General features: G+C 44.8%; 1 long non-coding RNA gene across 1 annotated transcript; it reads left to right on the top strand.

Moving 5' to 3' along the window:
* The first annotated feature begins 9,375 nt into the window (after positions 1-9,375).
* LOC116551602 lies at positions 9,376-10,860 on the top strand. The gene is made up of 2 exons (XR_004269015.1): positions 9,376-9,753; positions 10,543-10,860. It is a non-coding gene; the product is annotated as an uncharacterized LOC116551602 (long non-coding RNA).
* Positions 10,861-16,710: the final 5,850 nt, after the last annotated feature.

Genomic DNA, 16,710 nt, shown 5'->3' with positions numbered 1-16,710 from the left:
CCTGGAAACAAACCTTTTAGTTTACTGTTCAACAAGCAGCACACATGGTTAGGAAGGAGACTTGGCTAACGCCTAGCATCCACAGAGGGCGTGGAAAATGTGAGCTGTACTTCATTTTCTTTTCTTTTTTTTTTTTCTCTCTCTCTTTTCCTGATTAAATGATTGTGTGGGGAATTCCTTGATTTTGACATTTGAAATCTACAGAGTCTGTCTGGGAGGTGAGCGATGATAGTGTAAGTGAGGACTGTGATCAGAGAGAAGGTCAGAGTGGGATAAGGGAATGACACGGAGACAGATGAAGGATGCAGGTGCGGGAAGACCGCAGGCCCTGGGAGGTGTTTCCATCCCCATTTCACTCCATTGCTCTTACAACTTAAAAATGGAAAGCAAATGCTATGGAGACTTCATTTTTCTAAGGAATTGATTCACTTAAAAACAAACAAACAAACAAAAAACCCGACGTGTGCTTACCCAGGTCAGTATTTTCCCGATCGAGACAGAAGCAGCTGACACTTACACAACCCACTCAACTGCTTCTCAAGGCCACTGCAGTTCCTGTGGGCAAAAGCAAACAGTCCTGAGCAAATCCTGCACCCCCTGTTCCATTCTTGCCCCTTCTACTTACCTCTGTTTTTGAAGAAGCCCAGGCACTAAGGTGACATTCTGGTAAGTATGTCACCTTAGCTGGCAAGGAGCAAACTTCAGTGCTACAGCCAGGTGCCTGATTCAGTCACAAAACCATTCAGACACTGGGCAGTGCCCAGCTGCCAGGGCTACCTGTTTGTTTGTCTTTTCAGCTTGCATTTTGTGTCGTTGCCAGTCCTGTGTTTGAGAAGGACTGAGGGCACTTAGCATTTATTTAGTCTCCGTTCCCACAGTCTTCTGCCAGAAGCCCACCCCGTGTGTAGGCGCGGGGATTCAGGCGGGCTGCTGCTTGCTGGGAACCACATTTTTCAGCCTGACTTGTTCTCTCTCTTTCTCTCCTCGAGGTTCAAAAGCCCATTTTTGGTCTTTTCCGTGGAAAAGTGCTCCTAAAATCTGAAAGTATGCCACTTTAGGATGCAAGTAGATCTTTGTCCTGCCTGCTTGGTGATGGATTGTGGGGCACCGTTCCTGAGCCAGTGGCCTCAGTGAGCACTGGAATACTGCCTGGGTGTCCACGCTGCACAGGGAGAAGCCATGGGGGCAGCTGCAGAAGGAATGCCCACCTGGACAGATGAGGCGACCAAGGCTGCTCAACATGCCTCCCGGTCCACTTGACTTCTTTGCATCTTGCACTGAGACACGTCCCTCCAATGGAAGCAGCAGTAGTGAACTGCTCTGTGGAATGACAGCCTTTCACGGAGTCCGAGGAATTCTTCTGGAAGATAAGGGGCTCTGGGATTCCAATTCCCATTGGTGCTACCCCATGGCTTCCCCCCAAGCACGTCTGATACCACTCACTGGGTAATAGTTACTTTGATTGTATTTCAGTCTGGAAAACAATTATCATATACAATAGGCTGCTCCTGGTGTTGTTCACAGGCCCTTGGAGGGGAAATTCCTTGAGGAGCTCTAAAGGGAGGTTCCATCGACAAATGAGTATTTCAGGAGGTGTGGGGAGAAGATCTGGTCCATGGGCACCATTGTCAGCATTAGGTGAGTTGGGAGAGTGGAGGTGACACCTGCGGCAAAGTGTCCCAGCAACACACAGCAGGCAGGGACTGCACCTGCCTTGGCATTGGCTGCAAAGCTGAGGGACCTTAAACAGGTACAATTCCTGATACTGTAAACAGAGTCAGCGACCTGGCAACTCCCCTTGCCCCTCCCACCTCCTAGCCCGGGAAGACCGAGTCTCTCCAAATGCCCAGGTCAGCGTCTCCTCCTCCTAAAGGGTCTGGAGGATCCTGGGAGGACAGGATGTGGGGGTGTGAGCCTATCAGCCCCAGGAGCTGGGGCGCAGCCCTGAGGTCAGCTTGCTGTAGGGCCTTGAGCCACTCACATAGCACCCTGGGCTGTAGGTTTGCCACCAGAAGAAGCACGAAGTCTTAGGGCCTTGCTGGTGTGACATTCTAGAATCCTAGGTGTTTGCTGTGTGTCAAAGGCATGCATCACAACAGGACAAAGTAGGACCAACCGTTCTGCAAGGAGGCACTTAACGCTCGACTTCAGGTGAGCTGTAAGGGAATTTCATTCTTAAAACCTTAGAAGCAAACTTGTGTGTATTTCTGTTTGTTAAGTGCATTCTAAACCAATGGGTTGGGCAACAGGCATAAGAAGGCAATGATATCTCCCAAAATTCTAGACACAAGAGAAGGTTTTGGAACCAAGCGGGCAGCAGGACCCTTAGACCCAGTGGTCCCTTTGGAAGGATGCCAGCCTTCCTAATTCAAAGGAAACCCATGTAACAGACTGCTCTTTGCAAGTACCCGTGTTACAGATAAACACAGTGATCAGCCTAGGCGTTTGGGTGTCTGGATTTCAAACCAGATTCTTGCTTGCTGAATTTCTGCCAGAGTTTGTTAATAACAGCTTGAAATAAATGAGTTTCTCCCATTGTCACATTCAATACTTACCTTTGGAGAAAAGCAGGGGTCAGTTCTATCCAAAAGGGGGCTTGCTTAGAACAATTGGATATTTAATGAAGAGACATCCTTAAACTGCTCCCCTTAGAAAATGCTAAGGGACTTTAATGCGGAAATGCCACCTCACCCAGTGTGGCAAGAAAGCACTTGCCACAATCATCCCAACCAGCAGTTCCAAGTGACTTCAGCATTTCCCCATGGAAAGAACAGCGGGCTTGCTACACAGCGCACTTTTCCTCACCTCACTTTGGGTTCCTGTTGATCTTTTTTTTTTTTCTTTGTATTTCGGAGACAAGACAGCCTGTTCCAAGTTCTGAGTCTGGGACGGTAGCAATTCTCCATGACAAAACACTCTGCAGCTGTGTCCTTTGGAGCACGGAACACGAGCTTCTTTTTTGACCCCTCTTTACCCCAGAGGCGTGTCTTCTAGGTTCAGTCCAGGATGTAGCCTGCCAGTCTTTGGTCAGGTCACAAATATGTGCAGCACACACCCAGGTCCTCCCAGTGACTGGCCGGTGTGGTCGCGTGTTCTCTGTCACCCCAGTGCCCTGGACCTCAGTATGCAGAGAAGCAGTGACAACAGGCACAGAAATGCAGGCACTGATGCCTCCTGCGGAAGCCCCCAGTGCTCTGGCAGCCCTCGCGTTAATTTAAGGAGTTAACTAACAATCTGGCATCATTGCTGGAAACTGAAGAAGGCGGGAAGAGGCTAAGCAAAACCCTTGCTTAATTAAAAGCATATCTGCAAAAGGTCAGGCCTGGCAGGAGGATGACACAGGCAGTCAGAATTTTAAAATCAAGTCATTCTTTCCTGCGAGATTCCTTCCAGACCCTGATGGATTCGGGATGCTGGGTTTTCCCTTCCAACAGAGCCTGCTTGGCTGAGTCGGGGTGAGCCAAGGGTTAGTTCCTTCGTTGTTTTCAGAGAAGCAGGACTTCTCCCCCAAGGTGACTCATTCCAACTCCAGGGCAAGAAGGAGGTGACTCTCAGTGAGTGCCAGCCCTCATTCCCTCTGGAAACCTGGGGTGGCCATGGAAAGCACGTGGCGAGCTCCGTGGAGGCCACGTGCCTTGGAGATGCTATGCCTTGGTTCAAGTGGCTTCTTTAGGAAATCACCAAGACTGGATTCCTGTAGGAGCTGACGGAGTGGGGAAAGTGTGGGCTCAGAAAAGTGAATTTTTAGTACTGACTTGATAGCCAGCTTCACCTTTTTGAGAAAAGAACTGTACACATTATTTGTAATTCCAGAAGACCTACCCAGCACCAATGGGGAAATGGTAGGAGGGCAGATTTGCAGTGAGCTGAACTTTCCCACAGCAACACTATTCAGAGAGGAAGCAGCAGGCAGCGGGTCAACCTCTTCCTCCCCTGACATGCTGGGAGTGGGCATAGAAGCCCATCTCCTGAGGATATTGAAGAGGAGTCCTACCACGGGACAGGGGAATGGGGCTAAGTTAATATCTGCCTATGAGTTCACATTCTTTGATTTTAGATTATCACACTATACTCTGCAGAAAATGTCTCTTCCTCAGAAGCCTGAAAACAATTGTTTTGTACAATTGTATACAAATTCATTGTTTTGTAGATTGTATATTTGTATTTTGTTACTTATTTGTGGCATCCATTTATGAATGAGAATCCTTTTGTTAAAGCAAAAGCATTTGAATACTCTCTGCTGCTCTGAGAACTTCATATTTCTTCAGTGAATCATTATAATCTGAGCACATGGATGGCATCCTTGCTTCTGGCGCCAAGAAGTAAATCAACTGATGGAGAGTGTTTCTTAACAGAAAGTGGTGTTTCCAGTTGGCAAAACATAGATTATTTTTGCTATTAGAGAAATTGATTTCTTAAGAAGTGTGATTAATTATGTCTGTAAAACAGAAAATCCATCAAAGACAAAATGTTTTTCCCTTCAGAAAACACTTACAAATTCCTACAATGTCATTGACTAAATATGACTTTCTATTAATGGGCACCTTGTCTCCACAGATACATCTGGGCTCACTCTCCACGCTGTCTTCCCCAGGCTTTTGGGAGATTGATGACTGATGACAAAACCAGGACAGCACTCGGTGACTTTCTGCTGGTTCTAGAGAATCCAAATGAAAGTTCCACACCGAACCTGCTCTGCAGAGGGGACCCACATGAGGAAAATGATAAAAGATAATTTCATTTCCACTGTGAAAGAGACCTTGCTAGACAGCCTGTTGGTCTTACCTTCCAAACAGATCCAGAATCCCAGCACTTTCCCCTCATTCCCTGCTAATTCCCCAGCCCAGGCAGGGCAATTTATTGCATGCCCAGCTCCGAAGTATGTGCAACAGTGCCCCTAGGATTGTGGGGGGGCACAGTCAGCCTGGGGTGGACTTGTGATAACCAGTGATATGGTTTGGCTGTGTCCCCACCCAAATTTCCTCTTGAATTGTAATTCCCACAATCCCCACGTGTCAGGGGAGGGACCTGGTCAGAGGTAATTGAATCATGGAGGTGGTTACTGCCATGCTGTTCTCAAGAGATCTGAAGGTTTGATAAGGGACTTTTCTCCCACTTCACTCCACACTGCTTGCTGCCGCCATGTGAAGGATGTTTGCTTCCCCTTCCACCGTGATTGTAAGCTTCCTGAGGCCTCCCCGGCCCCGTGGAAATGTGAGTCAAAAACCTCTTTCTTTTATAAATTAACCAGTCTTGGCAGCATGAGATAGGACTAATATGCCCAGCATCCTCTACCTGGAGTATATTTTGTATTTTTTGTATGTTTTACTGCTTATTTGTCGCATCCATTTCTGAATGAAAATCCTTTTGTTAAAGCGAAAAAATTTGAACACTCTCTGCTGGCCTGAGAACTTCACTGCAGTTACCTCCCGGCCAGGTGCCGGAATCCACCTCCCCACCTTTCCGTTTATTCCAAACACAGCATCCCGAGAGATCTTGTTAGAGCGGGCATCAGATCACAGGACTCCATGGCTCCAGTTCCTCCAAGAGCTTCTCATATCAACCAGGGAAAAACCTAAAGTTCCCCAGTGGCCTCAGCTTCTCCCTACCTCTCTGACCTCACAACCAACCCTCCCCTCTCACTCACCAGCTCAGCTGTGCTGCCTTTCTCTCTATTTCTAGAAACGTGCCAGATGTACCTGGTCCCTCTGCCAGGAGTTTTCTCCCTGATGAGCATGTTGATGGCAGGCTGTCTCGCCTTAAGTCTTTAATGCAAATGTCACTTTCTCAGAGGAACTTTTTCCAACCACTGTTGCTAAAATTTCTGCTGCACTTTTACCTTCTACATCCCTCTCCCCTGCTTTAGTTTTCCTGTAACACTTACTACTCCTGACATACCATGTACCTGACCTATCTGTCCCTTTCTTGTCTGCCTGCCTCCCAAGAAAGTGACATTTCTGACCGCAGGAATAATTGTCTGTTTTGTTCAGTAGCTCCACGGCCTAGCACTGTGCCTTGCACATAGTAGGTCTGCAATGAATATTTTTAAATGAATAAATGAATAGATGAATGGATGAATTTATGGACAGACAGATGGATAATGGACAGATAAATGGTCAGATGGATGGATAGATGGATGGGTGGGTGAATGGATTGATGGGTGGATGGATAGATGGGCAGATACATAAACAGGCAGACGAATGGGTATGTCCTTCCTTTAACCCAGAGAAAGCACAGTTGGCTGCCTAAACTCGAGAGTTCTGGGACCACCAGCAGAGATTCGGATTCAGTAGATTTGGAACAGGGCCTAGGAATATCATTATAATAGGCTCCCCAGGGTTCATTATATACAGTGAAGTCTGAGTTCAAGGGATGACAGAGAGGTCTGCAAAAGGTTGGCTTGAACATCTGGCTGAACGATATGTGATGTGCATGTTAGACACTCAGGGAGCATTCTCTGGGAAGGACAGGATTTAAGGAGTAGTGACAGTGGCCTTACTTTGTTTGAAGAGCATGTCGTCTGTCATATGTCTTCCTTCAAGCTTTCACAAACTGTTTACACTGTGACCCAAATTCCACCTGGAAAATGCATCAGTAGAGCATGTACTGCAGCCTCCTCTGTCCTCAGCAGCAGAGGTCATTTGTCTCCTCACTGCCTTGCTGGGAAAGTGATGGGAACTTGGAGCAGCAGGGACTCCTCATCACACATCAGCCCGCCTATCACCTGCTGTCATAATCAAACCTCGCATTCAACCGGCACCTTGCACACTCTGAGCTCACCACGTGTCTTTGCACCGCCTTTTCAGGAGTCACTTCATCCAGTTCCCTGGCAGTTACTTTTGAGCCAGAAGATGCTAGCTCCATGTTCCACAGTATTTCATGCATGCCTGTCTCCTAGCCTTGCCAATACAGTGTCAATAAGAATCTGTGCACATAAAGGTCCAGTCATCTTTCATCACCAGGGCCCGAAATGAGTGGTCATTCGGTAAATGTTTGCAGGCAGGAAAGAAGGAAGTGTGGGGAAGGAAGGAGAAGAGAAAGCGTAACAGAGTGAAGCCACAGCAGTTTAGCAGAATAAGACACAAGGCACTGTCCAGGTACAGCAGCTCGCGCCTGTAATTCCAGCATTTGGGGAGGCTGAGGCAGGAGGACCACTTGAAGTCAAGAGTTTGAGACCAGCCTGAGCAACATAAAAACAATTTTAAAATTAAAAAAAAAAAAAAAAGAATACACAAGCATTAATTTAACAAAGATGTGAAAAGAAAAACAGTATCAGAAGATGGCAAGAAGAGTTGAGGCACAGCTGTTTAATGGATGCTGCCAGCACCCCAACAGCATCACCTTGGCACTCCATTCATACACGTGCCCATGGCTTGTGACCTTCAAACCCCTGAGCCTGCTGTACAAAAGATTTCGATGGCTGTAAGGCCGTGCATGGCTGACCAAGCTGGGGAGTTAATATCCCAGGGCTGCTCTCAGCCATGATGGAAGGGAGTGAGTGGGTGAATACCCAGCTTCCCTTTCCCGCAGCACAATGTACCAGGATAAGCCCGAATATCCTCGGGGTGGGGCGACCTGCTTACAAGAACTCTCTGCCTTGGTTTTCCACCCTCCCCCCAACCTTTCCCGACTCACTTGCCATTGCTTTCTAGGATCACCTCTAAAATATATGACTTGCACTCACATCTTGGTTTTGGGGTCTGCTTCTGGGGGAGCCCAACCTAAGCCAGTCCCCAACTAGAATAAGCCAAATCACTTGCACAGATGGCAGACATTTTAGAAGCATTGTCTCTGAGGGCTCTGAAAATGGACAGAATTATTTAAAAACCTTGCCATTGACTGAAGAAAGCCTCAGATCTGGCACAACGGCTGCCCGTTTATAAAAATAGTTGAAAGTAATTGCATGCTCCCAACTGCCACCTCCACCCCCATCAGGGTAATGCTTCCCATTCACTGCTCTGTGCTATGATTTCCTGGATCCTTATTTTCATCTTCTGACTCTTCTGCTGTAGGAAAAGTTCCCATGTGCAACTCAGAGCCTTTTTCTGTTCAACCAGCTCTCAAGCATCACCCACCCGGGAAAGCTGTGCAGGAGAATCAGGCTCTGTGCATCTACAGGGGAAAGCGACCCAAGCTGAAAAAAATGTTAAAAACTGAAATGTACACAAAGTGGGGTACATTTTGAGCATGTGGGCATGTATTGCTTATTCAATCTGAGTTTTTCATGAGAGATACAGACACAAATGACCAATTATATAATGGCACTGTACTGCTTCAAACTGATTTCTTGGCTAGAGGTAGGGAAGGCTGGCCCTGGGCTCCCCATTCTTCCTCTCACAGCATGTGTCCTTTGTGGGGTCACCACCTCCCCACGTCTGTGCTCCTCTCCAGGATGGCACCTCTCGAGAGCAGACACAGTGTCTTGCTCACCAACATAATCTCTACAACCCATCCAGTGTCCAGGGTCATTCAGGAGATGCTGGTTGAGTGAATACAGATGGATGAATTCAAGACTTTTTGCTCATTTTCTCTCTGTCCTTTAGGTGCCTGAAGACATGCACTTCCAGGAAATTCTTTTTCTAAGAATCTGCCTTTACAGAGATGTTTGCATTTTATAGGGATCGTGGGGAAGAAGATAAAAGTTTATATTTGCTGTTATACAGTCTGAGAATTTGTCTTCTCGCTGAAGAGTTTAACACATTTGCTTTTCCATGTTAACTCATTTCTTGGTCTTAATTCTGTCATTGTAATCTATGGGGTTTATTTATGTTTCCCGCATGCTCCCAACGTATTTCCTTTCCTACCTTTGGCCATATCGGCAGGCAGTACTTGCTCTCTTTTTTGTTTGTGATTTGTGCGCTTTCTGTTTACTTCACTAACAACAGTAATGCTTAAGTTTGATTTGTGTATATATTTTTTAAATCAACATTTGTATAAACTGCATCTTTTAGCTTTTTCACATAGGGTGAAAACATTAATATGTAGCACGTTACTGGTTTTTTTTCTTTTGTTCTATCTCCCTCCCAAGCTACTGGAAAGTCACTGGGAATTTAACATGCAGATGATTATCATTAAATTATTTTACATTACTCTTTATTTCTTTTTTTTTTTTTTTTTTTTAGATGGAGTCTCACTCTTGTCACCCAGGCTAGAGTACAGTGGTGCGATCTCGGCTCACTGCAACCTCTGCTCCCGGGTTCAAGCTATTCTCTTGCCTCAGCCTCCTGAGCAGCTGGGATAACAGGTGTGTGCCACCATGCCTGGTTAATTTTTGTACTTTTAGTAGAGATGGGGTTTTACCACATTGGCCAGGCTGGTCTTGAACTCCTGACCTCAGGTGATCCACCCGCCTCGGCCTCCCAAAGTGCTGGGATTACAGGCATGAATCACCGCCCCTGGCCTCTTTTTGGTATTTTATGTTTTGTTTTTACTTTTGCATTGAGTTGTACAAACTTGTTATCAATGTTTACTCACTCCTTCATGTCCATTTCATGTGGTTTATTTCCTGCCAATCTTCCCTGTGAATGCCTTCCACATTGTGGCCATTGCTCAGTTCGCAGGAGATCTTTGCTGGCAACTTCCGCAGTGGGGCAAGGGGTACCTTTCAGTTCCTGAGATCGTTGTGACTGTGGTCACAGGAAGGAACGAGACTTGGCAAGGTTGGATGCTGGGGTCACAGGTGTCCCCTCAACACTCGGAAGCTGCTGGTCCGCTGTGACTGATCTATCTTGCTGCAAGAGACGTGTAATGCCTGTTCGGTTTTATTTCGGCAGGTTGCCTGTATTTCTGGAATTTTGATATCTTCAGAAATATATCTAATTTTATGCTTTTCTTCTTAAAATCCAAATAGCTTCACTCTTTTTTCTGATTATAAAAGTAATAAATGCTCAGTTTTCTAGAGAAGCCAATCTACTATTGACTGCTTTGATTAGAAACAAAACTTACAAAGCGAGCTTCTCAGTTTATACTGTTCCCTTTTCTCTAAAGAATGCTCTCAGATCTCTTTGAGAATGTGAATTGCTTATTTCAGAGCTCTCTTGTGCTCCTAAGGCAGGCTGTCAGCATGGGGGAGGTATTTGTAAATACATTCTTTAAAACCACAGATGCTATTCAGATAGCTGACGATTTCCAGTTTGCTGGGTATTCCAGCAGAGAGGCATGTCAGTCCCTGAGCCCTCGGCTGAGGATCTGGAGAGGCTCCTGATCCCTGGAGCCAGGTTCCTTTCAGAGTTGCCACAGTGTCTGTTCTCTGATCTGCTTGTGGGATGTAGCCCAATAGGCCACATTCCTTGTAGTCTTTAATTCACATATAAACACTAACAATATCTCACGTGACTGGCTAATTTTAAATGAGAAATGTTCTGTTACTTGCACATCTTTAAGGAAGATACCACACATTTCTACTCTTTATTCTTCACACTTACCCTGTTAAGAGGTAATACATCAACTGACTTCTTCGCATGGCGGAATTATGGGAAATACAAAATATAGGCGTGTTTGCAAGACAGATATTTGAATGTAATATTTTATTCTTCCTTCTAGGTCACTTGAAAAGGGTCCTGACCCACCCACCATGACAAGCAATTATTTTTCTGGACAGCTTCCTGATGTCCCCAAGGAGAGAGAGAGCGTGGCAGCCAGTGAGGGAAAGCATGCCACAGGTCCTGCCTGCTAACCTGGCAGGAGGGTGCTCGCGACACTTAATTTATCAATGCTTGTTTTCCCTGCTGGAGCCGAGTACACAGGGTCGCTTCGCCAACGGAGAAGGAGAAAGGGGAAGCCATTCTTCACCTTTTTCAGCAATGTATTTTTGTTTTGGTCAATTTCCCAAATAAATTATGGTCTTGTCTCATTGCCACATTGGTGGAATTCTTGCTAGTGTTATTTACTACCTTTTAAAGCTGTGTGAAACCAAAAGGTACTTAAAATGTTAAAAAAAAAAAAAAAAAAAGGAAAGTTAGCCAAATTGAATGCTAAATTTTTTTACATTGTTCCACTGGCTCCAGTTGGAGCTTAATCATCACAACCCTTCAGTCCACAGTGCCTGCTTCAAGATGCAGCACAAATCAAAATCGCAAGAGTCTGGACATTTTACTTTTGTGTAACTCATTAGGCATTTCCCCGTGCACTGTGATAAATGTCTCTCTCAACCAAATATTTCATCTCACGTGTGTATGTCCCTATTTCCCTCTGCAGAATCACTCTCAGGAAATACAAGCTAATGATGTCTGTGGTTCTGAAATTTCATTGTTATTATTTGTTTAAGACATTTTAGAAAAATCTGTGGACAGCTTACTAAAAGGATGCTGAGCAATGAAAACATTATTAGACCTTATTATTGTTTATTGTACCCAGATGTTGTGCATTTTACACATCCCAAAGGATTAGTAGTAATGTCAGATATCAGAATCTTACTTTTCCTTGCAGATATTGAGTATAAATTTTTCTCATTAAGAACAAAACATTTACACTGAACAAATGGTGTATGTGTGGGTGAAGCATCAGGTCTCAATAATCAACACTGCTCAAACAAGACTTAGGACGTGACTGGAGACAAAAACAAAGCTTAGACTACTGCTGTTGGAAAGGCTGCTTTAAAAAAAAAGGAGGGGCATAGTATGCTTGTTTTTTAATTGTATAGAATTTTCCATCTGGAAAGGAAATGAATGCACACATCCACGGTGAAATAAACCATTCTAGCAAACATACAGAGGAAGAATTTTCAAGAAATTTTTGTTTTTAATGAAAAGGGAAGCAAATCAAAGAAAGCCCAGGTAAGTGTTAAAAAGTACTAAATTCATAGTAAAGCTTCAGGCAATCTGCCCACTGCAGTCAGAAAGGTTTTGGCTGCAAGTCATTTAAGACACACCATGGGAAAATAAACGAAGAAGGAGGAAGGGGGAATGGCAAATTGTAGTTTGGCAGCAAAATTAGTCCAGCTAGCTCTATTAGATATTAAACCACGTCATAAAGCAAATAATTGAAATAATGAGGAGCTAGTTTTTTTTTTAAGATATGTAGAGTAGCATAACAGAATCAACAAAAATAAGACTTTTATATAAGAATTCAATCTATAATAAAAAAGCACTCCATATGGGGAGAGAACTCATAAACAATGCTGCCGGGAAGGCTTGTGAGTAATTTGGAGAAAAGCGATCTAGAATGGAAGCCAATATTCTGCATTCACCACTCTCATCTTTTGGCTTTTTGACCAAAGGAGGAAGATAGCAAATAAATAAATAAATAAGTAACAGGAAGGAGGGAGGAAGAGTATGCAAGGAATAATTTCTCCCTGGTCCTCCATGCCAGGTTGCTCTAGAAGGCTGTGTCTCTGTCCTATGGGCTAGAGCTTGGTTTGAGCAGCCTTTCCATACAACTCCCCAGGTTCAGGGAACTGCTTACTCGCCTGCTCCTGCAGGTACAGAGGTGACAATCACCTCCAGCTGGGCTGGGCCCAGGGTGCTGCGTCATTCCTTCAACTCTGCTGGCACTGTCTTGATCCTGCTTAGGCTCACCTCAGTTCCCCAGTCCTGGTGGGCCTTCTGGTTCCTTCTGGGATACTGACTGATCCAGGTGCCCTGGGATTCAGCCACTAGGTTTCAGCTTCCGATGTGTTGGGATTTGGATCTGTCCTTGCCCAAATCTCAGGTTGAATTGTAATCCCCAGTGTTGGAGGTGGGGCCTGGTGAGAGGTGATTGGATCATGGGGGTGGATTTCTCCTGAATGGCTTAGTGCCATTCTGTCGGTGCTATCTTCATGATGGTAAGTGAGTTCTTCTAAAACCTGATGATTTAAAAGGCCTCCTGCTTTTGCCTGTGATGTGTGACATGCCTGCTTCCCCTTCACCTTCCACCATGGTTGTAAGTTTTCCTAGACTTCCCCAGAAACTGAGCAGGTACCAGTAACATGCTTCCTATATACCCTAAAAAACCACGAGCCAGTTAAAGCTCTTTTCCCTATAAATTATCCAGTTTCAACTACTTTTATAGCAATGCAAGAACAGCCTAATATTGTGCAATTTCAGAATCCCAAGTTTCTCCATTCATCCAAGATTGGGGAGTGCTCCTGCGGCCTGATTCATGCTCACAGACTTGCAATTGGCTGGTGGATGTGAATCAATATAATGCTTTAACTCAAGTTGTTCTTACCAAGCAATTCTAACCCCCAGGGGACATTTGGCAATGGCTGGAGACATTTTTGGTCAAGGTCAACACAACCTGTTGGGGAGGGTGAGGCGTGCTACTGGCCTCTGGTAGATGGAGGCCAGGGATGCTCCCAAGAATCCCCAATGCACAAGACAGCCCCCATGACAAAGAATGACCCTTCTAGAATGTCCATAGTTAGTGCTGCCCTTGTGACCTTGCGAAGCCCTGCTTGGGTTGCGGGGACAATGATGCTTTCATAGAGTCCAGTCTGCAAAGCAGACTCTTCTCTGAAAGCTAAACCTATTTGGAAAACAAAATTTCTACCATTGACCCATTGGTGAACACCAACCAGAGGAAGAGGGGTGTCTGGGTGGCCTTAAGAGAAACAGTACTTGAAAACTGTTGGGCTCTGAACGCCCAGTTTCTCTATCTCCACCCTGGTGATGGACCTCTCATGGGAACTGGGCAGCTCCTGTGGCTGCTCAGAAGAGCCTACTGGTGTGCCTGGGTGGAGAGTGTGGGACGAGGCCTCTGTGCAGGCTATGGGAGTCAGCCCAGGTTCCAGCACTCACTGTTCCCTTAGGTTAGTTTATTTCATCTCTGCTAGGTGCAGCTTCATTATTCATCACATGTGGGTACTAATGGTGGCAAATTCTGTAGGGCTGTATGGGAGTTCAATGAAATAAGCCGTGTGAGAAGCTTATGCTAACTTCCTGTGAATGTGGTCCTACAAAGAGAGGCCTAGAGTCAAGCCCCTTGCGGAAAACGCTGGGTTAAATGAAATTAAACTGGACTCGCTTGTTTTCCTCGTAGGGCCTCTCAGAACATTTAAAGCATGATTAAGCATTTCAGCTCTCTAAGAGACAGGAATAATATACAGAGGTCTGCATACCCAGGCACCCTCAATCCCTGTATTGCCTTACAGAAGTGACCTTCTTCAGCACACACCACCGGAAACGCTGCTGAGCCTCTGCAGCATGCTGACAAATGACCCAGTTCCTGGTGTATATATTCAGGTGCCTGAGTTCACTAATTTTCTATTGGTCACTGTGAGCTTCTCTTTCAGAGGGTGGCACTTTCTCGTTTCTCCAAACCAAGATCCTCTCCTTTGGAGTCTACAGTTGTGTTGGCCAATTTTATCCACCTGACTTTCCTGTTGTTTTTCTTTGCCCCGTTTTTAATATTGGCCTGAATTTTTAGACCTCCATTGTTATTAAATAAATGTAGTATCTATTGTTTTCCAACATTTAATCTTTTCAGCTTAATTCAAAAAACAAAAGGTTAAGTTGGGCTACCTGCTCAACACCATCTATGTTGAAAATAATAATAATTAAAAACTCTCCCTGTGTTATTGTCACTTCAGTTCAGGAAATTGAAATTAATACAGGTGTAGAAGTAACAACGGTTACATTATTTTCCACAGTCGAAAACATACGTATTTAAAATGTGTTAATAAACCATAAAACATTCTACAAAATATAGAAACATTTAGCCTCAGCCTTGTGTTTCAGAAACACTCCCTTGAAAAAATAAATAAACCCAGATTACAGACTTCCTAAAGTAATTATTAATGAAAGAAAAGGGAAAGAATTCAACGAGTGCAGTGGCTCACAACTGTAATCCCAGCACTTTGGGAGGCTGAGGCAGGTGGATCACTTGAGACCAAGAGTTTGAGACCAGCCTGGCCAACATATTGAAACCCCATCTCTACTAAAAAATAAAAAAATTAGTCGGACATGGTGGCACACACCTATAATCTTAGCTGCTCAGGAGGCTGAAGCAAAAGAATCACTTGAACATGGGAGGCAGAGGTTGCAATGAGCTGAAATCACGCCACTGCACTCCAGCCTGAGTGACAGAGTGAGACTCTGTCAAAAGAGAAAGAAAGAAAGAAAAAAAGAAAGAAAGAAAGAAAGAGAGAGAGAGAAAGAAAGAAGAAAGAAAGAAAAGAAAAGAAAAAAAGAACTTTAGAATGTCAAGCTTCATGTACTGATGATTCAAAGTTTCAAAGTTTGGGGAAAGTACTGGATCATCCCCACTATAATATCAGGGCAATGGCCATCTGAATAAAACATTATGAGCCACGGGTCACTTAACTCTGTAGGTTAGAGAACTTACAAGAAACCAAACAAGCCGTGGAGCACCAGGAGAGACAAGGAAATCCACGTGTTATAGGCAGAACTGTCCTCCCCAAATTCATCTGTTGAAGTCTTAATCCTCAGTATGTCAGAATGTGACTGTATTTGCAGATAGGGTCTTTAAAGAGGTAATTAAGTTAGAATGAGGTCATTCATGTAAGTCCTCATTTATATGACCGGTCTCTTTATAAAAAGAGGACAGAGACACAATGGAGGGAAGATCATGCGAAGGTACATGGAGGAGATGACTGTCCACTAGCCAAGGACAGAGGTCTCGGAAGGAACGAAGCCTACTGACACAGTGATCTCAGACCTCCAGCCTCCAGAACTGAGAGACAATGAGTATCTGTGGTTTAAGCCAGCCAGGCTATGGGACTTAGTTATGGTCTTCCTGGCCATCTCATACACCCTGGCTCTGGGTTAGTCATCCCCCAGGCTCATCACCAAGTATGAATTCCCATGATTATGTGCCATGGCTGTCCCCTGAACAGGCTGCTGCTGGAGTGTGACATCACTTAGACTGGCTTTTCTTGTCCTGGGTTCATTCTTTGAGATGTAACCAAGGCTCTGCTGTGTGTTCAGTTTATCAAGGTTTTCCATGATAGCCATGGCGTCTGGTTTCATTGACTAAAGTGAGATTTCAGTTTCAGTCCAAAGACTTGACATTTCATGTTTATTTTTCCATCTGTTTCAGAATAATTTCAGGAGGAGTCAACTGATTTCATCAAAAGCGTTGTGTGACAGAAGGGTTCCAAATGTGAAATTCAATTTGCAGACCAGGCTAATGTTTTGAAACAATAGCTTCAATATGGATTCGAAATGAGCACTGCTATGATTAGACTGAAAAAAAAAATCTGTTCAGCTGCAAGAATATGAAAAAACAGACAGAGGAGAGAAAAAAACAAGAGAGAGAGGTGTATTTTTACTAGGGCAATTAACTGGTAAAAACTGGAAGAGTGGCAAGCAAGGATTCCGGTGATGATAAGAATAGTTCTTGTTTGTAGAGCACCTCCTCTGGCTCAGGAGGTAGAGCTGGAGCACCTCCTCCAACTCTACCCCCATGTTGGATCCTCTCCACCTCCCTGATAAGCATGTGTTAGCACTGTCAAGACCTATATACCATGATGGCAGTGCCAAGATGGTAAATGAGCTGCCCAGGGCCATACAGCTAGTAGGACGCCCACTTGCTCTAAACTGACTTAGAGGCTGACACTGCTCTCACCATGGTGTGCTGGCTCCTCCAAACAGACAAGATTTTGGAAAGGACACCCAGGAAGCCCCAGGCAGTGGGCAGAGTTTAGCACATCCCCAGGCCTTGGTATTATAAAGTGAAGATTACCAACGCAGGCCTTTTTGTTCTGATGGGGCAGGTTCCTGCCATACAGGATGTCTGCATATGTCTGGGAAAGACATTGCTGAGATTATT

The sequence above is a fragment of the Sapajus apella genome, unplaced genomic scaffold, assembly GCF_009761245.1.
Source record: "Sapajus apella isolate SASKATOON/1434 unplaced genomic scaffold, GSC_monkey_1.0 scaffold10, whole genome shotgun sequence".
Lineage (NCBI taxonomy): Eukaryota > Metazoa > Chordata > Mammalia > Primates > Cebidae > Sapajus > Sapajus apella.
This window is presented reverse-complemented; position numbering and strand designations above follow the sequence as displayed.